Source organism: Eurosta solidaginis, chromosome 1 (assembly GCF_040869045.1).
Source record: "Eurosta solidaginis isolate ZX-2024a chromosome 1, ASM4086904v1, whole genome shotgun sequence".
Lineage (NCBI taxonomy): Eukaryota > Metazoa > Arthropoda > Insecta > Diptera > Tephritidae > Eurosta > Eurosta solidaginis.
Window position 1 is genome coordinate 249,669,620 of NC_090319.1, and position 27,973 is coordinate 249,697,592.

The window sequence follows — 27,973 nt, forward strand, 5'->3', positions numbered from 1 at the left end:
ATTTTTTGATCAAACATTGCACTGTCACCGAGTTTTAAACTATATTTTCGATTGCAAGATTCCCAATTTAAAACTAGTTTTCTCAATATCTCGATCCATGTGCCACCTAGCGGATTTTTTTGATAAAATATTGCATTCTCACCGGGTTCTGATTTACGGCCCAAGTTTCATGTCTCTAGCTCATCGGGAAGTTACTCGAAAATCGATTGCAGCATTCCCCCAGTTTTTAAAGGATTTGCAGTAGAGTCCTGCATGAATGCATTCACACGTGAATGTACAATGAGACATACTGATACTGTCTCAGTATTCATTGTACGTCACGCCAATAAGTTTGTATTGTATGAGTGAGTGTATGCAAAGAGAAGTTGTATGTACCCGCATTTTGTCTGCGTTGTATATGCGCGCATTCATATCATTACCAAAGAAATTCATACATACACATGTCTCATCGAGAAGCACAATGAGATAAACGTTGTACAAGTTGTACCAATGAATATACTACCCTGCAAAAATCGTTGGATCATGTGGTCCACTGGATTACTTACCATTGTACTCCACTGTAATGCAGCAATGGACCAACTCATGTTTCTACACGAACATATTGTAAGCCGATCATTGCTCGTTTTTAACGATTGTAATCACTACACGATGTTTATTGGACTGTGGGTACTCCATGGATTACTCTGATGTAATGTGGAGCTGGAGTATATGGTCCAGTCCTAGGACATCGCAATGTTAATTGGACCATATTTTTTGTATGAATTGTGGTTAATTTTGGAGCACTCGGTTGGTCCATAGCGAGTACTCCATACATGCATGCATGGAGTACTCGCGATTTTGCAGGGTATGAGTACTAAGTACCTATGTACTTATTTTCGTTCTAAAATCATGTGTGCATTTATGAAAAGTTAAATGTTTGCGTTGAAACTATGAAAAATGTAACAAAAAACATGGGTATTTTTAAGTGGCAAATGCAAAATTTTTTAATAAGAAAAAAAAAAATTTATTATCTTTTCTTAAGAGCTAATAAAAGTTTACAAATCAGCCATGCTGGAGAAATTTGCAATGTTTTCCGCCTTTCATACAAAATTTCAAAAATTAACAAAACTTCAAAATATATATTGCGCCGTTATCCCTAATCACCATCAACTTGTATGATGTATGTATAGAATTATTCTAAGCTGAAAGTCATTGATTATTTGGTAAAACGTTATTTCCCTAAAATGAATACACATGCATACATACATAAAACTATTTTCATTAGACAATGAAAATCCGCGATACAAAACAATGGTAGGCATTCTCAATTTATGTGGGGATTTCCCATAACTAACGATCCTGAAACATGTATGTTGTGCATCGCTAATCACCATACACACACTTGTATGATGATAGACACTTGCCTGCCTGAAGGCCATCGATTATGGCCTTAAAAATAGGTTAGGATATATTTATGTATATTATACATATTGCATTGTAGAAAAATGTCATTATCTATTTCTTTAACTATTTATTATTTAAACGCACTTCAGTATATATAGAATACATGTACATACGCTTTGAAATAAAGCGCGGAAGAGAACTATATAAATAGAGAAATTAACTGAAGAAAGATCATACCAATGGATAACTACATTGAAGTATCACCAACTAAACCGCAATACTTTTTCTTTTAATATTTAGTGCACAAATATATACATACATATATCATGGACCAATTAACATCAGCCAATTCACCAATGTCCGTAAAAAATCGCCAATTTGCCGAAATGAAAGAAAAAATAGTCAAGGGAGACGATAAAATCATTTTAACTGCCGGAAAGAGCAAAGTTTGGAATATTTTCGGCAAAGCAGATATTGGTGGCAGCTTTTTGGACAAAGTAGTAGCTTGCAAAGACTGCAATAGCGTTTTAACTTTTACAAAGATCACATCGAATTTAGTCAAACACAAGTGTTACAAAACTTTTACAGATCGAGTTGACAATAGGCCCCGAATAGATTTTGATGACGAAACAAGAAAGGACGTTGTCCGATCTGTTACAGGATGGGTAGTAAAAAATTGCCGATCATTTTAAATTGTCGAGGATGAAGGCCTGCAGGAATACACAGAGCTAATATTGTCAATAGGAGCAAAGTATTGTCCAAATGTAGACGTTTAAAAAATTGCTACCACACCCTACCACTGTATCCAGAAACATAGACAAGCTCTACAAAATTGCCTACGATGAAATGAGAACAGAATTAAAGGAACTCGGATATATGGACAGACACTGTTTCAAAGCATTCCTACTTATCACTAACGGTGCACTTTATTACAAATGCAAAATTATTCACATAATTGCTTGCTTTTAAGTCCATAGACTCCGAGCCCTTTACCAGTAAGAATTGCCTATTTCAATACCCTGCTGAATACTCTGATTTTTTTTTCACGAACTTTTTCACAATAGATCAAAGAATTCTGCAAAAAGTGGCGGAAGCTTTGGACAAATTTGATTGCACCTTGGATAAAGCCATTATTGTTACGGATAGAGGAACTAACATGAAAGCCGCTTTTCAACATCACAACCACATATTTTGTATTACCCATTTATTGCACAACATCTTGGAAAAATCTCTGAACGAGTCAGCCGATATTAGCGAAATGAAAGAAAAATGTTCACATGTCCTCAGGTATTTCAAGAAATCTGGAGCCAATGCACAATTGACAACAACCCTTAAAAGCATTTCTCCGACAAGATGGAACACAGTTTACTACATGCTACAGCCTCTCAAAAATAACTGGGTTGACGTTGGAAATATTTTGGAGGAAAATCGTCAACTGAGCTGTATTAGTGGAATAAGCTTAAATGCCTTAACATATACCCTTAAAGTGCTGGCTAAATTTGAGGAAACATCAAAAGAGTTGGAAGGCGATAGCTATCCAACCTTACATTTAGTAATAGTACATGTTTACTACTTAATGCGGCATTGTGAATCAACCAACGATGCGTCAGAATGCATACAAGATTTGAAGCTACGGCTGCGCACATTGCTTAAGGACACTGTACTTAGTAATTTAACAATGATTCATAAAATAGCTCTATTTCTGTTCCCACCGACTAACAATCTCTCCCAGTTTACTGCTGTTGAGAAAAATGAAATCAAAGAACATTGTAAAACTTTGCTTGAAAGGCTAATAAATGAAGACAGTTTGATAAACAATGAAAACTCTCAGCAGAATTCTCTTTCAAACGAAAAATAATGCCTATTTTCCGGATTTCTCTAGCCTCAAAACATACCTAGTAGTATTGACCGAGTACAACAAGAATTGATGCTATATGAAAATATTTCTGAGGTCATGCACAACGATTTTGACGTTCTAAAGTGGTGGGAGGTTAAATAACTTAAATATCCTCTGTTATTCCAGCTAAGCCGAAAAATATTTGCTACTCCTGCACTACTGCCCCTTCAGAAAGAGTATTTTCAAGCGCCAAGCAATTACTTTCAGATAAGCTTAGTTTCCTAGGGTTTAACCCGACATGTGTTGAAAAAATTATGTTTTTACATATCAATATGAAAAATAATTAGAACATATATAAAAACAAGTATGGAAGGCTAAGTTCGGGTGTAACCGAACATTACATACTCAGTTGAGAGCTGTGGAGACTAAGTAAAGGAAAATCACCACGTTGTAAAAAGAACCTAGGGTAACCCTGGAATGTGTTTGTATGACATGTGTATCAAATGGAAGGTATTAAAGAGTATTTTAAGAGGAAGTAGGCCATAGTTCTATAGATGGACGCCATTTAGGGATATCGCCATAAAGGTGGACCAGGCCTGACTCTAGAATTTGCTTGTACGATATGAGTATCAAATGAAAGGTGTTAATGAGTATTTTAAGAGGGCGTGGGCCTTAGTTCTATATGTGGACGCCTTTTCGAGATATCACCATAAAGATGGACCAGGGGTGACTCTAGAATTTGTCTGTACGATATGAGTATCAAATGAAAGGTGTTAATGAGTATTTTAAGAGGGCGTGGGCCTTAGTTCTATATGTGGACGCGTTTTCGAGATATCGCCATAAAGGTGGACCAGAGATGACTCTAGAATTTGTTTGTACTATATGGGTATCAAATGAAAGGTGTTAATGAGTATTTTAAAAGGGAGTGGGCCTTAGTTTTATAGGTGGACGCCTTTTCGGAATATCGTTATAAAAGTGGACCAGGGTTGACTCTAGAATGCGTTTGTACAATATGTGTATCAAACGAAAGGTGTTAATAAGTGTTTTAAAAGGGAGTGCGCCTTAGTTCTATGGGTGGACGCCTTTTCGGGATATCGCCATAAACGTGCACCAGGGGTGACTCTAGAATGCGTTTGTACAATATGGGTATCAAATGAAAGGTGTTAATGAGTATTTTAAAAGGGCGTGGGCCTTAGTTCTATAGGTGGACGCCTTTTCGAGATATCGCCATAAAGGTGGACCAGGGGTGACTCTAGAATTTGTTTGTACGATATTGGTATCAAATGAAAGGTGTTAATGAGTATTTTAAAAGGGCGTGGGCCTTAGTTCTATATGTGGACGCCTTTTCAAGATATCGGCATAAAGGTGGACCAGGGGTGACTCTAGAATGCGTTTGTACTATATGGGTATCAAATGAAAGGTGTTAATGAGTATTTTAAAAGGGAGTGGGCCTTAGTTTTATAGGTGGACGCCTTTTCGGAATATCGTTATAAAAGTGGACCAGGGTTGACTCTAGAATGCGTTTGTACAATATGTGTATCAAACGAAAGGTGTTAATAAGTGTTTTAAAAGGGAGTGCGCCTTAGTTCTATGGGTGGACGCCTTTTCAAGATATCGGCATAAAGGTGGACCAGGGGTGACTCTAGAATGCGTTTGTACAATATGGGTATCAAACGAAAGGTGTTAATAAGTGTTTTAAAAGGGAATGCGCCTTAGTTCTATGGGTGGACGCCTTTTCGGGATATCGCCATAAACGTGCACCAGGGTTGACTCTAGAATGCGTTTGTACAATATGGGTATCAAATGAAAGGTGTTAATGAGTATTATAAAAGGGAGTGGGCCTTAGTTCTATAGGTGCATGCCTTTTCGAGATATCGCCGTAAAGGTGGGCCAGGGGTGACTCTAGAATTTTTTGTACGATATGGGTATCAAATGAAAGGTGTTAATGAGTATTTTAAAAGGGAGTGGGCCTTAGTTCTATATGTGGACACATTTTCGAGATATTGCCATAAACGTGGACCAGGGGTGACTCTAGAATGTGTTTGTACGATATGGGTATCAAATTAAAGGTATTAATGAGGTTTTTAAAAGGGAGTGGCCCTTAGTTGTATATGTGAAGGCGTTTTCGAGATATCGACCAAAATGTGGACCATGGTGATCCAGAACATCATCTGTCGGGTACCGCTAATTTATTTATATATGTAATACCACGAACAGTATTCCTTCCAAGATTCCAAGGGCTTTTGATTTCGCCCTGCAAAACTTTTTCATTTTCTTCTACTTAATATGGTAGGTGTCACACCCATTTTACCAAGTTTTTTCTAAAGTTATATTTTGCGTCAATAGACCAATACAATTACCATGTTTCATCCCTTCGTTCGTATTTGGTATATAATTATGGCATTTTTTTCATTTTTCGTAATTTTCGATATCGAAAAAGTGGGCGTGGTCATAGTCGGATTTCGGCCATTTTTTACACCAATACAAAGTGAGTTCAGATAAGTACGTGAACTGAGTTTAATAAAGATATATCGATTTTTGCTCAAGTTATCGTGTTAACGGCCGAGCGGAAGGACAGACGGTCGACTGTGTATAAAAACCGGGCGTGGCTTCAACCGATTTCGCCGTTTTTCACAGAAAACAGTTACCGTCCTAGAATCTAAGCCTCTACCAAATTTCACAAGGATTGGTAAATTTTTGTTCGACTTATGGCATTAAAAGTATCCTAGACAAATTAAATGAAAAAGGGCGGAGCCACGCCCATTTTGAAATTTTCTTTTATTTTTGTATTTTGTTGCAACATATCATTACTGGAGTTGAATGTTGACATAATTTTCTTATATACTGTAAAGATATTAAATTTTGTTTTAAAATTTGAATTAAAAAAAAAATTTTTTTAAAAAGTGGGCGTAGTCGTTCTCCGATTTTGCTAATTTTAATTAAGCAGACATATAGTAATAAGAGTAACGTTCCTGCCAAATTTCATCATGATATCTTTAACGACTGCCAAATTACAGCTTGCAAAACTTCTAAATTTCCTTTTTTAAAAGTGGGCGGAGCCACGCCCACTGTCCAAAATTTTACTAGTTTTCTATTCTGCGTCATAAGTGCAACTCACCTACCAAGTTTCATCGCTTAATCCGTATTTGGTAATGAATTATCGCCCTTTTTCGATTTTTCGAAATTTTCGATATCGAAAAAGTGGGCGTGGTTATTGTCCGATATCGTGCATTTTAAATAGCGGTCTGAGATGAGTGCCCAGGAACCTACATACCAAATTTCATCAAGATACCTCAAAATTTACTCAAGGTATCGTGTTAACGGACAGACGGACGGACGGACGGATGGACGGACATGGCTCAATAGAATTTTTTATCGATACTGATGATTTTGATATATGGAAGTCTATATCTATCTCGATTCCTTTATACCTGTACAACCAACCGTTATCCAATCAAAGTTAATATACTCTGTGAGCTCTGCTCAACTGAGTATAAAAAACTTGCTTGCTTAAATAGTATAAGTTAAATCTACTTAGTTAAGGAGATATTAATATCTAACATAAGAAAACGCATTAATATGAAAAAAAATAAAACCCTAAAATGGCACATTTATGCACTTTATTTTGTTATAATAAATGGGTTTTACACGGGCAACTAGTGTACATTTTTATAATTCCTTAAAATTCACCAAAGTATAGTTGTATACACAAGAACACCTGCGATACATGTAGTACTACTGAATATACAAGAATATACTGAATATACAAGTTGTACTAGTGAATATACAAGTTGTACTACACCAAGGCTATTCAAAACTGAAAGTGCACCTTTATTAGTGAGACCGCAATCGTCGCGATGATTGTGCGGGTGAATTTATTTTTCATTTAGTCGCTTACTAGCAAGCAACGAGCTAATGACAAGCATATGTATCGCGCATAATTTTTTATACATATTTGATACCGATCAGCCAATACCCATCACCGATGTCGCTACGCCAAGTCCCAACACTAAATACAATACGACTAACTCAATTAACGACGACAGAGCGAATCATATGCGTGTGAATTGAGAGGGCACATTTGTGCTATGAAATGAATAGCCCTGTACTACCCACATGCGTTGACGCCATTGGTTCTAGTTGTGCTGCATGAGACGAGACCGTACAAGTACTTGTATATTTTGCTACTCACAGCCTTTTGTACGCATACACATAAGTTCTCATGCCAGTGAATTGAATGAGTGCTTGTACAAAATTTGTGTGAATGTATTCATAGTCATATTTCTGTGCATTCATGCAGGGGTCTAATTTGCAGTTATCTTGACTAGCGCGCCACCTAGCGGAAATTTGTTTGCTATAAGTTGTATTGTCACCAGGCTTCCAACTAAGTGCCAAGTTTCAAGTCTCTAGGTAACCGGGAATTACTGGTATATGCTGATGACATTGATATCATCGGCCTAAACACCCGAGCTGTTAGTTCTGCTTACTCCAAACTGGAAAAAGAAGCGGTAAAGATGGGTTTGATGGTGAATGAGGACAAAACGAAGTACCTGCTGTCATCGAGCAAAGAGTCAGCGCATACGCGCCTTGGCAACCACGCTACTGTTGGCAGCCATAATTTCGAAATAGTAAAAGACTTCGTTTATTTGGGAACCAGCATCAACACTAGCAATAACATCAGCAATGAAATCCAACGAAGAATCAATCTTGCCAATAAATGCTACTTTGGACTACGAAAATCATACTCTACAAGTCACTTATCGTACCCGTCCTGCTATATGGGGCAGAAGCATGGATCATGACAACAGCAGATGAAGCGGCTTTGGGAGTGTTCGAGAGAAAAGTTCTTCAAAAGATTTATGGACCTCTACGCGTTAGCGATGGCGAGTACCGAAGAAGATTTAATGATGAGCTGTACGAGCTATACGCAGGCATTCACATAGTCCAGCGCATTAAAACTTAGCGGCTGCGCTGGCTAGGCCATGTTATGCGAATAAAATATGATGCTCCGTCCAAGAAAGTGTTTCTATTGGAACCCGCCTATGAAAGCAAAGGTAGAGGGCGGCCCCCACTCCCTTGGAAGGACCAGATGGAAAACGATTTAAACTCCCTTAGTGTGACCAATTGGGGCCGGTTGCCGGAGCGAGGGAGCGACTGGCGCGCCTTCTTGGACCGCCATAACCGTTTAGACGGTTAAGCGCCAATTAAGTAAATAAGTAAGGTAACCGGAAAGTTTGTTAAAAATGGATTGAAATATTCCCAAATTAAAATTTGTTTTCTTACTATCTCGATCCGCGTGCCACCTAGCGAATTTTTTTTATCAAATGTTGCATTGTCACCGGGTTCTGACCCACGACCCAAGTTTCATGTCTCTAGCTCACCGGGAAGCTACATAAAAATTGATCGCAAGATTCCCTGCGTTTTTTAATGCATTTTCGTTTATCTCTATTCGTCTGCCACCTGGCGGCATTTTGTTTTCCACGAATTGTAGTGCCATCGACTCGCAAACTATGTGCTAAGTTTCAAGTCTCTGGATCACCGAGAAGTTAGTTAAAAGTCAATCGCAAAACTTCCATTTTAAAATTAATTTTCTGTATATCTCGATCCGTGTGCCACCTAGCGAATTTTTTTCACTTGCATTGTAATGTCCCCCAGATCAAGTGTCTAGCTCAACGGGAAGTTACCGAAAAATACTTTTCCGTGGGTCAAAAATTAGTATGGAAATGAGGGGCAAACATGAAAGGGACTTAATGTAAAGGTAGTAAAAAGCTACTAAAAAATAAGTATGCGATATCTGTATGCATAAATTTGTTATGGCTCATTTACTTTATAGGCGATAATCACAAGATAAATACGAAAAACAAAGCAAAAAATTAGCACTCAATTTCACATAACAAAAAGTGACAGATAAAAGCTTATTGACATTATTGCCTGTATCCATGACTGATTAAAAATCAAACTAATTTAGCCAATCAAACCGCGTTAATTTTATTTGACTTTTATATGACTGACGTCAGAGTGATATTCGAATATGGCCAATAATGTGTGCAAACAAAAGCTAAACCAATTAAACGGAAAAATTAATGCCGAACAAAAAGTTCACAATTAATGAAAGATTTCTTAAATTAAAGGTCAAATCCATATATCGTTAGCTTAATGTGAAATGGAGCTAAGTCAACTTTTACGAATTTTACAGGAGACGAAAAAAACTGGATAATTTTTGAAATACCCTTCTTTTTTCAAAACTGTGAATGAGGATACCTTAATTGGAATGCTTTTGAATGTAGAAGCTTTGATAAAGATAAATAAAAATCATGTATGCCAACCCAGCAGCTATTTTATGACTTAGCACAATTTCCGCACTCAAAACTAATTTTTTCTCCTGACTTAGCACTTTTTACTCAATATGTTTTCCCATGATCGAATGAGCCATTCTGGAATTGTTGTAGTTGTAATCGAATTTGAAAAAAAAGTTGGATGACATAGCGCTTTTGAAATTTTTCGATTTAATACATTTCTCTCATATTTCGCTACCAGTTCGGAGTATTTAAAATTATTACCTGAGTAAACGACTACGCCGGAGTAAAAATTTAATTTTCGGAGTACATTTTTTCTTCCTTTTTGAAAGCGGGGCAACTAACATCAAATTGATTTGGTGGCTTGGCAAACCTTTCAATTGTGTTTTTGCCATGAAACGTTTCTCAGCAAAAAAGTTATCTGCCTTATCAGATGCACATGGAGTCGGCCTAAATCGTGTAGGATGACCAATTAATGCTCCCATTACACACCACATTCTATCCCAGCGGATATTTATCGCGAAAAAATATTATTATCTGTTTACCATAAATATTTCATGCTCTTTTAATGACAGTAGGTTTCAAGACCGGTGCAGATTCCTGTAGGAACGATAATAGCGACCTGGTAACTGACGTACAGAGTGTGGAAGAAGACGCCGGGTTTGACTTCCGATCGTCGATGATAAAAAGCACTCCCGGCATCCAATATCATTGCTAAAAAATCACAAGGTGCTAAGTAAAGACGGAATACCCGCCGGGCTGTTCAAACATGTAGGTGAAGAGTTGGTATTAGATAAAGAAACAAACAAAGTGGGTCTTGCAGTAAATTTGGACAAGACGAAGTACCTGCTGTCATCGTGGCCTTTGTCACTGTTGACGGATATAAATTCGAGACTGTGAAGGATTTCGTTCATTTGGGAAGCAGCATCAAAAGCAAAAACAATGTCGGCCTAGAAATTAAACGGAGAATAATTCTTACCAACAAGTGCTTCTTTAGGCAGTTGAAAAGTAAAGTCCTCTCTCGACGAACAAAAATCTCGCTCTACAAGTCACTCATCATACCTCGTCACTTGTGAATAATCAGCTTTTCGTACGTATACAATAAAAACTTAAACCAAAAGATATTAGGTAGCAATACTATTTCGTTTTCAACTCGACCCAAATAAACCTTTGAAATAAAAACTGTAGTAGGAGGTAAGAGCGGAGCAAAATACTCCGATTGGAATAAAGTTTGAACACTGCGCCAGCAACGAAACATGTTGTCAAAAGCATGACGTCACGCCGAGAAAATTTATTTCACAGCCAACTATGATTTTCTGCTCTCTCATTTTTTAATGCGGGATCTGTTTATTGGTTCATGATGTTTTCCCATCACTTCTCCCCCGTTTAATGATTGAAATATAACACTAAAACTATAAATTTGACAAAAAATACTATTTATTTGTTAAACTATTTCTAACGGTTCTGATCTGGACTCTTTTGGCGGATGGTGCGCAGACAATAATTTACTTTTAAATTCAAACAAATGCTGTATTGTGTCTTACTCCAAAAAAAAAAAAAAACTGCCACATTTATCAACAAACTAAATGCTAAATCTCTTAATCGTTGTCAAGAGAGTAAAGACATGGGTGTAATTTTTGACTCCAAACTCTCTTTTTTAGTCACATTGACTTCATTGTTTCAAAATTTGTTGCAATGGCTGGGTTCAGTAGACGTAACACCACTGACTTTAAGGACCCTATGACGTTGAACGCAATTTATATATCCTTGGTCAGAAGTGGTCTTGAATATTGCTCAATAATATGGAATCCTTTCTATGCATCTAACTCCTATAAAATTGAGGGAGTTCAAAAATGTTTACAAATATTGCTTTACGTATCTTCACTGGCCAGACCCTCCCATCACATACCAGTAGGCGCAAGTTGCTTGGGCTTCAGGCTTTGCTTGACAGAAGAACTTTTATCTCACTCATGCTTGCCTATAATGTAATAAAATTTAGCACGAATTGCTCTGATTTATCTAATTTGTTCATTCCATATATTCCACTGCGTGATCTTCGGCATAATAGATTACACAGGCCGACAGCATCTCAGACAGAGGAGCCGGACTATATATTTTCGAACGATTTTGATGCGATGAATCGAAATCTGGCCTCAAAATTGCTCTATCAGCTCTGGTTTTCCAGATATCCTAACCTAAAAGTGCAAAAAACCCCGTTTTTGCCATATTTGAGGTTATGCAGCCTTGCAGATGTTTTCTTTCACCAAAATTAAAGGACGGCATCTTTGAATACAAGTCTTCTTCTTTCAAATGGCGTTGAGTTTGCTCAAATATAATTTTTTTCGCTGAGATATCGTATTTTGAAATTTTGTGGTGTGGTAAGAGTGGTTTCTAGGGGTTAGGGGATACGGAAGTTGATGGGTTAACAGTTAAGTTGGTTAGCCCACTTGTGGTGTGAGATATCTAGATAAATAAGACTTATTTTAGGAAAAATATGCGAGTAAACGCTGTCCCCAGGGTTAAGTGGGTTAGCCTGCTTGCGGTATGATAGGGGTGGTTTCTAGAGGTTAGGGCTGTGTGTGACTTGGTACCCGAGGGTTAGATAGTGTAGGGGTGTGGTGATTTAGTAAACTTATGGTGTGAGAAAAAATTTTAAGAAAAATAAGACTCAATTCAAGAAAATTAGAAATCGATTATATCATGTCTATGTTATCTCAATCGATTTTCAGGTGTAGAGAAATTTAAAAACATAAAAATTTCAAAATGTGATATCTCAGCGAGAGAAAACGATATTTGAGCAAACTCAACCCCATTTGAAAAAAGAAGACTTTTACTTAAAGATGCCATCCTTTAATTTTGGCGAAAGAAAATATCTGCAAGGCTACATAACCTCAAATATTGGAAAAAACGCTCTTTTTTGCACTTTTAGGTTAGGATATCTCAAAAACCAGAGCTGATAAAGCAAGGCCAGATTTGGATTGAGCGCATCATAATCCTTCGGAAGTATATAGTCTGATTTCTGGGTCTGAATATTGGTTGAATTTTGTCGGCCTGTGTTATTTATCGAAATAACTCATAAAAGGAATTATGCTATGAATCAACCTATAACTAGGACTACGAGTATACATCTATATAGCAAATAGATTCAGTAGTGTTATTAATTTTAATAACATCTTATATAAGTTTAAACGTGAATTGTTTTCTATTTTTAACTAGTCTGTAAGAAAGCATGCAGTTATCGACATGTAAAAATTGAAGTAGATAAAAGTCAGCGCAAAGCATTTATCAAACACCAAAGGCATGTCTCAATTGGGTGAGTCCAATTTCAAGGGGTTGCCAGCGCAATGTATAGCTTCTCAAATATATAGCTTGTCAACCTCACCTACCCGTGACTAAACATGTTTCATTGACAGCCGAGACTCTGGCGAGCCCAAGTTCCTCATGGAGCTAGGGGGTGGAGAGGGCGGGATAGCCTGGAAGGCTTTATGTGGTCATATAAATCGTTCCCGAGATGGTAGGCCTAGTACCTTAATAGAGCTTTGTTACCGGAACGTACCGGATCTATATCCGGCAAAGGACCATCGACATCAGCCCAAAGCCTTCGGGGAGTGTCTTTATCGTTAATACAACAACAACAACAAAGCATGTACTTTTAGACTGAATGAATTACATAAGTACATAAAATGCGCGCACAAAGAAATGACTAGTAATTCAGATTGATGTTATTGACTGGTTGACTTAGCCCATTTTTTTTTTAACAGCGGACGACTTAGCACATTTACACATCATTGCCCACAGCACGTAAAAATTTAAATATTTTTTTTTGTGATCGTTGTATTTTGAATTCAGTTTTAAAACGGCATTAAAATGCAATTTTTCAAAAAAAGTGACTGCACATTTTCACGTTAAGCTAACGATATGTAATATTCCTATATTGCTAATAGAAAATGCTCGCAATGTGTTTTGAATTCCAAATCAAAACAAGATAGCCCATGATTCAATTACTAGAGGTTTGTTCTCCAATGATGACAGATCTTTGACACTCCCAAGTTGAAAAATCTGGACAGGTTGCTTTTACGGAGTAAGGAAAACGGGGAATAATTCAAAACCCTTCAGTGAAAATTGTAGTAGAAAAATATCTTTGGTAGTATATTAGTAGTGATACTAAATTTGTAAAAGCCAACAGGTTTTGGGGGAAATAATTAATTTTCTACTAAATATTTGGTGAATTGATAAAGTTATGTAGGTTTGGTCATTCTTTCAGAAATTGTTTGAAGAATGCCGTACGTTAGAATTTTATTCAAAAATGCACTATCTCAAAATTTGTTCCAGAAGCTACCTATATAAGCATAAGTTCAATGCATTTTGTCATAAGAGGGAATTAATGAAAAGCATTCTGAGATTCTGGCGGCCACCGTGGTGTGATGGTAGCGTGCTCCACCTATCACACCGTATGCCCTGGGTTCAACTCCCGGGCAAAGCAACATCAAAATTTTAGAAATAAGATTTTTCAATTAGAAGAAATTTTTCTAAGCGGGGTTGCCCCTCGGCAGTGTCTGGCAAGCGCTCCGATTGTATTTCTGCCATGAAAAGCTCTCAGTGAAAACCCATCTGCCTTGCAGATGCCGATCGGAGTCGGCATAAAACATGTAGGTCCCGTCCGGCCAATTTGTAGGGAAAAATCAAGAGGAGCACGACGCAAATTGGAAGAGAAGCTCGGCCTTAGATCTCTTCGGAGGTTATCGCGCCTTACATTTATTTTTTTTTTTATTCTGAGATGAAGCGTTCTTCAATCTAACTCTAATATAGGGCGGTTTTGTGACAAATCGGGAAATTTTTGAAAAATATTTTGAGATAGCACGATTTTGAACAGGCAGCCGACATGGGGTGATACGCTACTCAGCAGCCGCAATGAACTAACATAAATAAAAATAAAAGAAAATGGCTTATTGTCTTAGAACTTTATATTCCTACCTTGACTTTAAAAGAAGAGTTAAGCTTTTGTGCGGTCCTGCTACACAGGGAGTATTCACCTTTCTATTCTGAAATTTCGGAAAGCTCTTTTCCATTAAGTATTCACTGAAGCCTTCCGGATAAACCGCTAATTTAGAATATTCGGAATACGTTCATTTGATACTACCTCACGAGGTCAAAATATATCAAATAAGTATATACATAATATTTCAAATATAAACCGGTTCTCCAAATTCTTAAATGGAGACGCATGTTCCGAACATACGGAATTAATAGAACAGAAGGTCAACTTTTAATACGCGCCCAAAAATATTCAGAGAAGTGTCAAAAGACGCGTATTTACCTCGGTAACAATAATTCGAAGGCGGAAATAAAAATGTTAGCTCGTTCAGAAGATATTGTCGAAAAACCGAAAAATGGCCCGGGTTGCGTTGACGGCCTTCAGCCGAACTTATAAAAAATTACCATGGCCGGTCCACCAATGAGGTGGGATCAAAATTAAATGCGTGCAAAATCCCTTTGTCACAAAATCTTTTTCAGTGCACAAAAACATTACAACAACCACATGAAAATTGCCAACTTCAACTGCAAATATCTCCGGACAGAGATAGAAATATTCTTTTCCGCCTTCGGATTATTGTTGTCGAGGTCACCTCTCTCGATATTTTTAGACGCGTATTAGCATTAGATTCCTGTTCTAGACTTTTACCTGAATAAGTTAACATGCCCAATGAGTACATTTCGTTATGGCATCTCCAATATCTACTAATGACATTTTTACGTGAATCGATTTAATAGTCGAGGTTTTGACGTTGAACGATTTATTTTGAATTAGTTTAAGTTTCGTATATTCATAGGTTTACGAAAGTGCACGATTTCGTGGTGTCCTCACTTTTCATAAAATTACCTTTGTTCAATGTTCAGCAATGTTCATAGATCGAGGCATAGTTAATAAATTCGCAATAAAATAAAAAAAAAAAATGTTTAAGGAATTATGCAGTTCGATACTTATCGGGTATTTGTAAACTGATTGCTTCCTATTTCTACTACTAATATTTTTCGAAAATTCGCAAAGAAACAACACAGTTAACGGATGTCAATTCGATTTGGGAGCAAAATGGCTGCAATTTTCAAAAAATGTGTCTATCGAGCAAACCTCTTGTGATTGAATCATGAAGATAGCCTATAAAATTTTTGTGATTGTAGCAGCATAAGTGTGACAGGGAAAAAATTAAATTTAGGTACATTCGATTATTGAATACAAAAACAAAAACGTTTAAACAGCAATAGATCGGCACTCTGATGTTTGGGAATGTACCTAGCCTTTTGTAGCAATATAGGAGTATTACATATATGTTCAAATCAAACATTAAATCGATTAGCACTTGTATTTTAAATTTATATATTCCGTATTACTTAATAAGTTTAAGCAAATATTTTCTAAAATGAATGGAAGAGCATTAAAGGCAGCGTCCTGTGAAACTTCCAAGCCTCCATACTTCTATATCGACATATATACCTGAAAATTTGTTTCTTTTGCAAAGTGAAAGTGTAGAAAATCGTGTGAAATAAAAAACAAAAACAAAAAAAAAAAACAGAATCTGCGTGCACCGAAAGTCATTGCAAAGGGAGGTGCAACTCAACTGCTTGTCGTTTGGTCTCTGTGTTAAAGCGGTCAAAAAGTACTTTACACGTTGTTGAACAATTTATGATTCTACAGCATGTAAACTTCCTGCTGTGCTTTTTATCGTTCATGTTATCGTCTAGTGCAGGCATGTTGTGAGCGTTTGTTTATTTCTTTTTTGTGTCGATGGGTTTTTTCCGCTTTTTATTACAGGTATTTTGATTCTTAACAAAGTAGAAGGTGTTACGATAATAACCCAATGAAGATTTTAGTTGCAGTGTTCTCAAAAGCGGATGAACAAAGCTTTGCGCAGTGTTGCACTTTTAATGAAGAATATATTTTATTCGATTTCCAAATCAATACAAATCAAAATAATGTCTGGCAATTTTCTATACTTTAAAGGTAGGTATGAAATTCTATATTTGAAAATATTGCTTCATAAAAATGTTTATGAGGTTCCTTCCCAAGGTATCATTTGACTTAAGTTTTAAGCTTGATTTGTATACAAATTTGGTTGATTTTCTCTAACCACAACTTGATGAAACAAATTATTTCTCGAGAATCTTTTTCAATGTAATTAATATCACGCAATTCGCTGGGACTATGTTGATGTGGGTTTATAGCTATGTAGAAAATTTCATGCCTTTAGGTTATCCGGAAATAACTTAAAACTAACTAGAACGCAAAACTTCCAATATTTTTCTACATTTTAAGAGCTATAACAAAAAGAAAAGTGACAAAATAAAACACTTATATTTCTATGGTGAGGATATTTATTTCTGGTTAGAACTGGCCAAGTCCGCTTAAAAAATGATTGATAAATTACAACTTTTAAAACTAGCCGTGGCATCACACCTTCTTAAATACCAGTTTTCACGCTTTCAAGAACCATTACTCGAAGAATAGTTGACCTACATATGTAAAAAAGGTTCGGTATATTTATTGTTGTTATAACGAGGACAAAGTCAGTTAATATACATACCCACTCTTGATAGTTCTTAATGTAAAAGAACTTAAACTAAATGAAGTGTACTATATAAGCTCACAGCTCAGTACCAAATGTTCAGTTATTCGTCATACTCAGCATAGCAAATTTCAGAGAGCTTATTAATTTTATCCGAACAGTGGAAGCTTGTAATGGCATAAACAAATTGGGATAAATATATAATTGCATAAATCAAAATGATCAAGGTGAAAAAAGAAATTTATATAGCCGAGTCCGTTCGTCGTGAACATGATTACTTGAGTAAATTTTAACATATGGTTTTGAATTTTGGTAATGGGGATTGCATTGCTATTTAAAATGAGTGAAATCGGACGATAGCCACGCCCACTTCTTAGTGGAAAACACTAAAAACATGATTACTCAGTTAATAGTGCAGCTATAATACCCAAATTTCATGCGTAGGTTGAAATACTAAACTCATGTTTAAATTTTTTTTAATTTTCAAAAGAAGGAACCATGTCCCAACTTCTGAAAAACAAATTTCCTTCAATTGGTAATCCAATTGTTCTTGAATAATACATTTTTGGTTTCAGTCTTTCCTAATCTTGAATAAATGTGCGAATAAATTAAAAATCAGTTTTCCTTATACTATTGGCAATAAAATAAAAACGGTCTAAGTTGTCGTGAGAAAAGTCGGCCAGGAAAGGAAATAACGAAATCGGTAAAAGGCCACCCCCAATTGTATAAAAAAAAGATTTTTCAATGGATCTCAGGATATAAAAGGCAATATCTTTGCGAAAAATAAGTTTTCCCAATGCCATTTATTCACATGAGAATATAAAAACTTTCGGAAATGGGCGGGGCATGTCTGTCAGCTGAGTTTATAATGCTATTAATGCAATTTAAGACACCTTTGTTTGATTTTAAAAAATGTTTGGGAAATATTAATACATAAGATGGAAATAGGTAAGTCTGGTCTCTTTGCTTAAAGTAGCTTTAGCTTTCAAATTTAAGCCAAACCATAATTTTTTAAATATTCTCTCATATGCTTAATCATTCAATTAAATAGTACACTTATCAAATAAATATTAAATTAGTTTTTCAAGACATACATTTCTGGTTTGTTGTTAGGTATATAAAAAAAGTATTTATTTTGTCTTACGGGGTTAAACAACTAACATTAAAACAAAATAGAATCGAATAAAAAAAAAGTCGTGTAAAGTCATTGAGCAACAGTTTTATGTGTAGAAGGACGTGTTTTCTTAGGAAACAAAACCGGTAGGTGCAAACACAACAACAAAATTAACAACCACCAGCACATGTTGATAACGCCCCCAGATTTTCATTCATTTACTTGCCAAAAGCCTTAGCCTTAGCACCTTACTAGTGAAGCCATTTTGAGCTACAGGTCAGCAATGAATGCCGTGAGAGTAGAAATTATATTCATTGGCCTTGTTTGTTGGCTCCTTGTTTCTGTGAATACATCTTTTGTTTGTGAATTTCTTAAGCGCCATATGCAATGATTAGTAAGTTCATACCTAATTGTAGATTTGATCATGAAAAAAATTAAATTTTGTTATACCATAATACATAAAATGCATTGAATAGGCTCGTATTTAGTTTCGAAAAGTCTTTCTCGAAATTTCTTTTGTTTATTTACAAAAGCAGTCGAAAAAACGTCTTACCTTGAAGACCTGTTAAACTTAAAAGTCTTCATTACGGCCGAGCATTTTTGCTCTAAGGTATCGGCTTCGGGTTGAGCCACCTCATATTGCAGTGTGCCGTTTGAATATATTATAAGTCAGTTGAAAATTATATGCGGCCGGACAGCAGAAAATGAACACAAACATCCAAATATTGTTTGTCGACGATGATCCATTAGGTTTATAATAGAGTCCAATATCTTCGTAATTTTATGTACAATATTTTTCATTATGTTCGCTTTTGTTTGTTTTGAGGTCAGAAAGTCCATCAATTTAGTGTTCAGTTAATCGCATAGATATTATTTTGCAACATTTTGGTGCCGTGTTATAATTGGTAGAGAATAAAATGTTTCATTGGAGTTATTTCATTGGGAAACGGTATTCAAACCAGAATCAAAATTGCATTCGTACAAAAGGTTATTGTTGCATTCAACTCTATAAATAAGATCGCGGGTTCGAATCGAGCTCAAGGCCTAACAATAATTTTTTTATCATTATTATTGTTATGATACATTTTTTCTTAATTTTTCTTTCTTCTATTCAAATTTAAAAATTTTTTCAATTAAGAAAAAATTTATCATAATAATAATAATGATATAAAAATTATTGTTATGCCTTAAGCTCGATTCGAACCCGCGATCTTACAAATCAGTAGACCGATATAACAACAAAAATTGTCTCTATAAATAAGTTTAAATATAGCTAGACGAATTACATCACATAAATATGTGGATATACAGTGGCTCACAGCTTATTTCGTGCAGCTATAGAACAAAACTGTTGAGCTATATAGAAAGGAAACTAGTGACGGTGTCAGAAAAATTCAAATGCAATTTTCATATAATTTTCACGTGTTTACACGTTTGTGCTATTTAATAAAAACTAAAATTATCCCAAAAACAAAGGTCACAGCTTATTTCGTTCACTGCGCCCTGCCTTAGAAAAAACTACTTTTTATTTAGTTTAGTACCTCGTATGACCACCTTTTTGTTAAATAACATCTTCACGATGATTTTTCATATATGCAATTAGTTGTTGAGCGGCTCCGGGTGGTACCTTATGCCTTTCTTCGACAAGAGTAGTTTTTAAATCGCTAAGCTTAATAATCTGCCCTTGCCGTGTAGCCCATTCGAAAATTTACCACAAATTTTCATTGGCATTTAAGGCGAGACCGTGTGGAAGTGGATTCATGAGGTGTGGACAGTTCCATATTACCCAAGCCTTCACAATCCTGGATATGTGTTAAGGGTATTTGCCTTGGTTATTGCGAAATCGATCACGTACACCTAAATTAGGGGCGAATCGCATAAAATTGCCTTTCGTAACGTTGAATACAAATTTTTGTCAATTGTGGCATCAAAGCAGGCATGCTTAACCAACGAAACGATATCATTTCGTTACGATAATCAACGTTAATAAACGAAACGAAGTCATTTCGTTTCGATTATTAACGTCCCTACAAGACGGAGGTAACCAGTTCACCCACACATTCAAAGCTTTTTTCGCTCTCCACTAACACATCGACGTTTCATGCTGTCATCGAAATGACAGTTCATTAATTATTCCGGAAAAATTGAAACGCAAAAAAAATATAAATTGTTTACAACGAAAAATATCTTGTGCTTTTAGTTGTGACATGTGACGGAAATTAAAAATTTTGTTGCAGAGAACACCTTTTTGCGTTGGCGACCTTCGCCCAAAATAACATTAAGTTAATTTGAGTTGTGACATGTGACTGAAATTAAGAATATTGCTGCAGAGACCATCTTTTTGCGTTGGCGGCCTTCGCCCAAAATAATATTAAGGGTAAAGTTTTACAAGACGGTACACCACCTAATTTAAAAATATCAAATAATAATAAAAACGGAGCTCGAAGCGCGCCTTTTGATTCCACGTTTGATAATTTTTGATAAAAATTGGGTGGTGCACCGTCTTTTAAATCGTTACCATATTAAGTTGTATAGAATCGACGGGATGGCCTACAAGGTTTTATGTCAACTAAATCGCTCCCGATATGGTCGGGCTAGTACCTTAATGGTTCCCGGAACGTACCCGATCTGCATCCGGCAAAGGACCACCAAAGTCCATAACGGGGAGTGTCCTTATCGCTACAACAACAACAACATTATTTACTTTCTGATTTTCATTCATACGTATGTGCATTTTTAAATAATAAAAAAAATGTTATATTATTCTAATAGATAGCATCTCCGCCGGGTTGCGATTCAGCTCAGAATATGCCAAAATCAAAGGAAATCTACAAAAACAAGGTACTTTACAAGCAACATGCTTTGGAATACGGTACCAAACTGGTTGGATGTATTTCCCTAAAAAAGGCTGGAACTACGCATCTTGGTTTGCCAGTATTTGCTTCGGTAATTTATATTGATTTGTAGTGATTAAAAATTGCAATAGTAGATAATGTAATGTGAATTAAAATTGAATAGGTAGCCGGAGCAAAAAAGGCAACTGATCGGCCTGCAACTGTTATTTATGTGGTGCCACCGGGAGCTGCTGCTGCTATCCTAGAAGCATTAGAAGCAGAAATGTCTTTGATTTTTTGCATCACCAAAGTTGTGCCATAACATGATAGGGTTCGCGTTAAGCACGCTCTCTTAAGGCAAAAAAAATCGCGTCTAGTCAGGCCCGATTGTCCAGGAATCATCGCACCAGAAAGGGTAAGTAAATTGGCTACCATATTAAATATATAAGCAACATGTATGAATTTTTTAGTGATAATTTGTCATGCTTTTGTTGATAATCAACTGAAGAATGCAAATACGACAGAGTTCGAAGTTCATGTGAAAACCAATTAATTTTTTTAATTAGCATTTGGAGAGAAAAATACATATGTATGTATGCATAGAACTGCATAGAAGGGGAGGAAAAATGAATTATTATCAGTAGATTTGCAAGATTTTTGTCATTTCCCCTGCATCGCAGTTGTCATTACATTGCGTTAAGAGAGGACATCAACACCTTACTACCCACAGCCAGTTAAAATTATTGTAAATTTTGCTCTTTTCATCACTGTTTCAAAACGTGGAAAGTTATATATCGAGCATTCCATGGAGAATGGTGCATTTTAGCAGACTTTCGCATTGCCGGCATTATTAATATTCAATCCGTAGAAGGTTTAATGTAGTCATATCAATAGTTCCCGAGATGGTGGGGCTAGTACCACAATGGTGCTTGTTACCGGAACGTAGATAGATAGATCATTTATTGAGGATTGCACAGTGACTTGCACATCTCCTTCACAGCACCTCATCCTAGCCGACTTCCTTGATGAACCCCAGCAGTGTTCTTTGCTTGAGGGATTAAATGTGGGAATGCTCTGGCCATGGTGAGCCCATAAACTTAGCCCTACGTCTTGAAATTGCGCCGCAATCTAGAAGGATATGGTCCACCGTCTACTGATCCATCACAAAATCAGTATGTGTTGTTCGATACTATACCCAGCTTTTGCATGTGACTGTTCAGTCTACAGTGTCTTGTAAGAATAGCCGTTGGGGTTCTTAGGTTATCTTTTTGAGAGGCCTATTAATGCCCTATATCGAGTTGTCCTGTAACCCCCTAACAGTAACTTAGATTGACTCAGGCCTGGCATATTGCGCCAGTGTTCTTCCCTATTTCCCTTTCTTCTACTAATAGATGCCCCTGTGGGCCAACTGGCAGGAACGGCTCGGGATCGATGGGTCATGCAGTTGCTGCCTCTCTTACCGTGTTGTCCGCCTGTTGTTGTTGTAGTAGCAGTGCTTCGCCCCATCCATTAGGTGCGACCGATCACAAATTGTCATCAATGTCCTCTAACGGGAGTCCAAAGAAACTTTCTGTTTCAACAGGGGTGGGCCATAATGAGAGGAGTGTTAGAGGCGTTGGTTGCACAATACAGTTAAAGAGATGGTTGGTGACATGTGGGGACACATTACAAGCAGGACAATGTTTTGTATGTCGGGGTTGATTGTGGATAGGTAAGAGTTTAACCTGTTACGTTATCCAGCTCGAAGTTGGGCTAGAGTGACTACTCTCGTTTCCCTAGGGAGAGTGCGTTCCTCCTCTGCTAGTTTTGTTCTTTGAGTACAGTAATCACCGGCATAGAGGTCCGACGCCTGTTTGTGGAGTTCACTGAAGACATGCTTGTGTTTTTTAGCTTCAAACGGCTGTGTTCTCAGGTGCCGTATTTCCTCATAATGTAATGAGGCCGTGAACAACAAGAGCCACAAAAGATTTATAAAAGTTACGAGGACGCTGGATTTTGGAATCTAGCCCAGAGCAACCTGTCCGATGCAACCATCCCTTGCACGTGAAACACTGACAAGAGTATTTATTTTTTTAATTTAATTTATTTATTATTACGGCTGTTTAGGCCCAAAACTTAAACTACTAAGTACAATTCATTGTTATAATCACTTATTTCTATTGAATATGCTGTTGGAATGCCATGTGATTCCGATCAGCATATTTACTAGCGTGACAGAGGGACGAGTCAGTGCTCCCAGCTTAAGGCAACAAAATTTGGAACTTATATTTTTCAATTATATGTGTATTTTAAGCTTTCGGAATGTATTAGTCTCCGATCAATGAAGCTAAACATGTCTTTGGATGTTGGAAATTGAAAATAAGTGTATCCAATCACCCCTCAACTTTGTTTAGTAAAGACGCTGTCGGAATGCATGAAGATTCCGATTAGCACAGCTCAACATATAATGGGAGGTTGAAAAGGACGTGTTTCCAATCCCCCTTGCTCCAACTTTTATTTGGCCTTATTTTCGTTAATTTTGTTACACATTATATAATTTTATTGTTATATTTATGCTGTCGGAATGCGAATGATTCCGATCAGCAACAGTAAATACCAGCTGGAAATACCGAATTCCAGCGAAATTAGTTGTTGGAACTGTCTGGAGTTACAGGTGGCGACCGATTTTCTTTTCCTTAGGGCCGGATGCATTGTATTTTGCTGCTACCATTATTACCATTCCCTTTTCGCGCTCCAGTATCGGTATATCATGTAAAAAAATAAAAGAAAAAAAAACTATCTTATTGGAAGGGTTTTACAATGCTCCAATAAACTTTTTTTAAAAGTATTGAAGTTATTACTACTTTTTATGTGATTAGGAAGTTCATTGAAATATTTCAGGCCCTTATATATATGACCGTCCTAAAAAGATTCTTTTCCGGCAAACGCAGCAAACCCATTTCTCAGTACTGGGGTCAGGAGAAGGACCCGGATTGGGGTCGATACCTTCCCGGAAGAGGAGAGTATGGCGCAGACCCGCTGCAAGGATCTGCTGGGGGGTTGACAATTTGTGGGAGAGACGCAACAAATTAAACATGGAGTCCGCCTGCTCATTGCCCTCCACTCCCCCGTGGCCTAGGACCCAGGCCAACAGTACTACGTTGTGTGCTCCTAATTGATTCAGCTTTTCTACGCACTGAAGGACAAGTGCTGACTTTATTTCGAACGCCGCAAGTGCCTTTAGTGGAACCTGACTGCCTGACTGAGTATGGCAATTGTTTCTTTGGGGTATCAGCGCTGAAGGTTCAGCTTAGCGCACTAACTTATGGCGAATACTTCCGCTCGAAAATGCTCGGATGTGCTTTCAGAGTTACTGATATTTTGGTTCTGGGTCCGAAAACTCTGGCTCCAATCCCCTCTGGCGTCTTCGAGCCATCTATGTACCTTCCGATCTTGAGCCTAGTAATACATTGCACCCGCCTATACCTATACAGCCGTACCAAGAGACGGAGCAGCCCATTACATATTGGCACAACCGGAGCACTGCTGGACATCCATCCTATATGAAAGCTATGCATTCAAAAGTGTTTGTACCAGTGACTGGTGCACACCGAACTGGACCAATGTATGCTATATTGAGGCCTGCACAAATACCAAGCTATGTTTATGTAAATAATGTTACTGCTAATGTCAATTTGCACGGTTGAGCACATACAGTACCTACGTTTATACAAGGTGGAACACTGATTCTTATATTTTTATTATCATTAAACTGTAGACTAGACTCATGACGGGTATTCTTACTGGACACTGCCTCCTGGCGTCACATGCCTTTAAATTAGGCTTGGTCAGTGATAGCAGATGTAGGAAGTGCGAGTTGGAGGAGGAAACGATCGATTTCATTCTGTGCTCGTGCCCTGCGCTTGCCGGGCTAAGACTCCAGCTGACAGATGTCAGATCTAGAAGCAGCAAGTGGCTTAAGTTCTAGGAAGCCGCTAACCCGCTGGAGCCATGAGAAGCGTGGGTGCACTTTGGGTGTCCCAAGACAAGTTCCGTACCTGCTCCGAATAATTTGATAGATAGATAGATTAGATAGGGATCTGTTCTAGGTCCAACTCTTTGGAATGCGGTGTATGGCGGGGTGCTACAAAACCACCTTCCCGGAGGCACGGAAATTGTCGGCTATGCAGATGATATTGTCGTAGTAGCAGTGGCCAAGAAACTTGATCTGCTCCAAGCATTATGTAATGACGCCATGGGAAGAATAGAGGAATAGTTGACGAACACGGGGCTGGAGATGGCTAGCAATAAGACAGAAGTGGTTCTGATGAGCTCAAAGCGGACTGTGGATGAGTTGGTCCTAACCATAGATTTTCAAATAAATTCAAAGCCCTCCTTGAAATATCTAGGAGTAATCATTGACTCAAAACTAACTTTTAGGGAGCACTTCAGGGCGGTGGGGGACAAAGTTTCTAGAGTTAGTGGAACCCTAACGCGAATAATGCCCAACATCGGCGGCCCAAGCGAAGCTACCCGTCAGCGATTATCCAACGTAACCAGCTCTATAATATTATATGCAGCACCAGTATGGCACAGATCTAAAATGGTCCACCAAAAAGATATACTAGCAGCCTACCGCATTACTGCTATACGAATAGCATGTGCTGTTCCGACGACGCGATCCATGTTTTATCCAGGAAAATCCCAGTAGATCTACTCTCAGGTGAAATGGCCGATCTGTATGGCATTGGATTCAGCCGACCATCTGAAGATGCTAAGAAAACCGCAAGGTCACGAACAATAGTTAGGTGGCAAGAACGGCGGGAAGATTCGAGAAAAGAGCGCTGAACCTTCATGCTAGTCCGGAATATAGCGGAATGGTACGAGCAAAAACACGGCAAACTAAATTACCATCTCACACAGATATTGAGCGGGCACGGTGGCTTGAAGGAATATCTACATAAGCGTGGGATAGAGGAGGATCCTTTCTGTCCAAGCTGTCCGTCCGAATTGGAAGGCGCAGAACATGTAATATTTCACTGCCCTCGTTTTCACGGTGAAAGACTCTGTAAACAGAGTTTTTGGAGAGGAACCTTCCATTAGGAATTTAGTTCCACGAATTTGCGGACAAATAGATTGTTGGATTGCTGTGAGCAAGATGGCCTTTATAGTAATGACGAAATTGATGATGCATGCCGAAAGGGAGCGTAGAGAAATGCGCATACGAAGTAGTGGCGACTAAATCGCCTTTGAAGTTACTTTACCAGGTCCTGATTCTAGTTATCTGAAATTTCTCTTGTGCCTTTGGAAAAGAGCTATGTGTGGAGCCCTATTTATGGAACACTTTTCGGCTTATATTAAAAACTTTTAATCTATTCTTACTGATATGAGTTTCTTTTTCATTCTAGGTAATTTGATTTTGACGATGTGAGGATAGAAATATCCCAAATATTACAGCTGTGGCTGTAAGAACATACATTTGCTCAAATTAGAAGAAAACTGCACGGTTGAGCACATCCAGTATCTACGTTTATACAAGGAGGAACACCACACTACTTTCACGGGGATGTAGCCACCGATCACGTTGTTGTAAGAGCTTATTTTAAATATGTTATTCATAAACACTGATTCTAATATTTTGTTTTGGTTTTTACTTTAGAGTCAACCTGTTATATAAGCGATGTCAGCTATGCCTGTAACTTAAGCGCCTTCAGATGTAATAGTTACCGCGGACGCGGTCACAGGAGTAGTTCACTACGTGGGGATTACACTAATCAAGGACTTTCAATATCGGAAGGATTTCCAGCACTATAACACACCAACAATATGTGCAATCACCCGAATAAATTGTACAACAAACGTTAACACCACATCATCAGCCAGCAACAACAACAACAAACGCAACAAGTTGAAACTTCTAAACAATTAATGACTAGTGAACCACCAACATATCCGCAATATGCGCAAACATCAACACCAACATGTGTCGCCTACTTTGCAACACGGTGAAGATGGCCAAGGCCATTCTGATTCTAATACTGAAAAATTTATCATGAGACAATGCCCAATGTATGTATTTCAATTAAATTCAGCACATTGTTGGAAAAAGCATCTAAACTTTATGCATCGTGTAGAGAAACCAGAACATTTACAATTTAAATATAACGAACGTGGTGCAAAATGTAAATTTTGTGTTATTCAAGCAGCTACACCAAGCTTCAACAAATTATTGGACCATGAGATTTCTCATATGCCTAATAGTCATTATTTAAAATGTAAATTATGCGATTGGAAGACGAAAATACATTCAAGTATAAATTTTTATTACGTGTACAACACGCTGAAACAATTGATGTAACAACGAAAAGTTTAGAATTGAATGTTTGTCCATATTGTAATCACAATGGTATTTACGCAAACACTTAATACATCTTTTCTATGTTTAGAATGTGGTGAATAATTTAGAACAAATACAAGTTTACGTGTACACCACAAGATTTGAACGGAAATATCTTGAGGGTATGGTTACACCTATGTGGCATCTACAAGATATTTATAATTACTAGTATGGAATGAATCCGGATATGGAAGAAAACGGAGGTGACGAACCACCATGCTTCTTTGGATTCTGGTGATGTATGTAGGAGTATGCTTCCTAATTTCCCTACGTCTGATGTTACTATACCTACCAAACTAATATGACTGCAAACTGATGAGCAACACTACCAGCGCAGGAAAAATAAGAACTTCAAAACAAGGTTTCGGAAAGGGCACGACTATGAATAGACGTTAATGTATTTATATAGTTTATAAATATAAAAATTCACATATGTAAAGTTCGCTAGAGTAATAAGGCAATAATTTAAATTCTAAAAAAAATTGTATATATGAATAATTTATAATTAAATATTATCTGAACATAAAGGACGCGTTTCATTCATAGAAAAAGCGATTTGACAGAAGGTAAC

The 27,973-nt window shown here is 37.3% G+C and overlaps 1 protein-coding gene and 1 long non-coding RNA gene across 4 annotated transcripts in view; one reads left to right on the forward strand and one right to left on the reverse strand.

The window, feature by feature from the left end:
* beat-VII (beaten path VII) overlaps positions 1-27,973 on the reverse strand; it is a 599,011-nt gene that overhangs the window by 198,628 nt on the left and 372,410 nt on the right. The window lies entirely within an intron of this gene.
* Positions 20,242-27,631, forward strand: LOC137237087 (uncharacterized). Of its 3 annotated transcripts, XR_010948806.1 has the most exons (5): positions 20,242-20,569; positions 20,965-21,138; positions 21,211-21,441; positions 26,414-26,594; positions 26,665-27,631. It is a non-coding gene; the product is annotated as an uncharacterized lncRNA (long non-coding RNA). The 3 variants fall into 3 exon arrangements; XR_010948805.1 differs by lacking the exon at positions 20,242-20,569 and having other exon boundaries at positions 20,576-21,138; XR_010948807.1 differs by lacking the exons at positions 20,242-20,569; positions 26,414-26,594; positions 26,665-27,631 and adding an exon at positions 24,500-24,516 and having other exon boundaries at positions 20,576-21,138.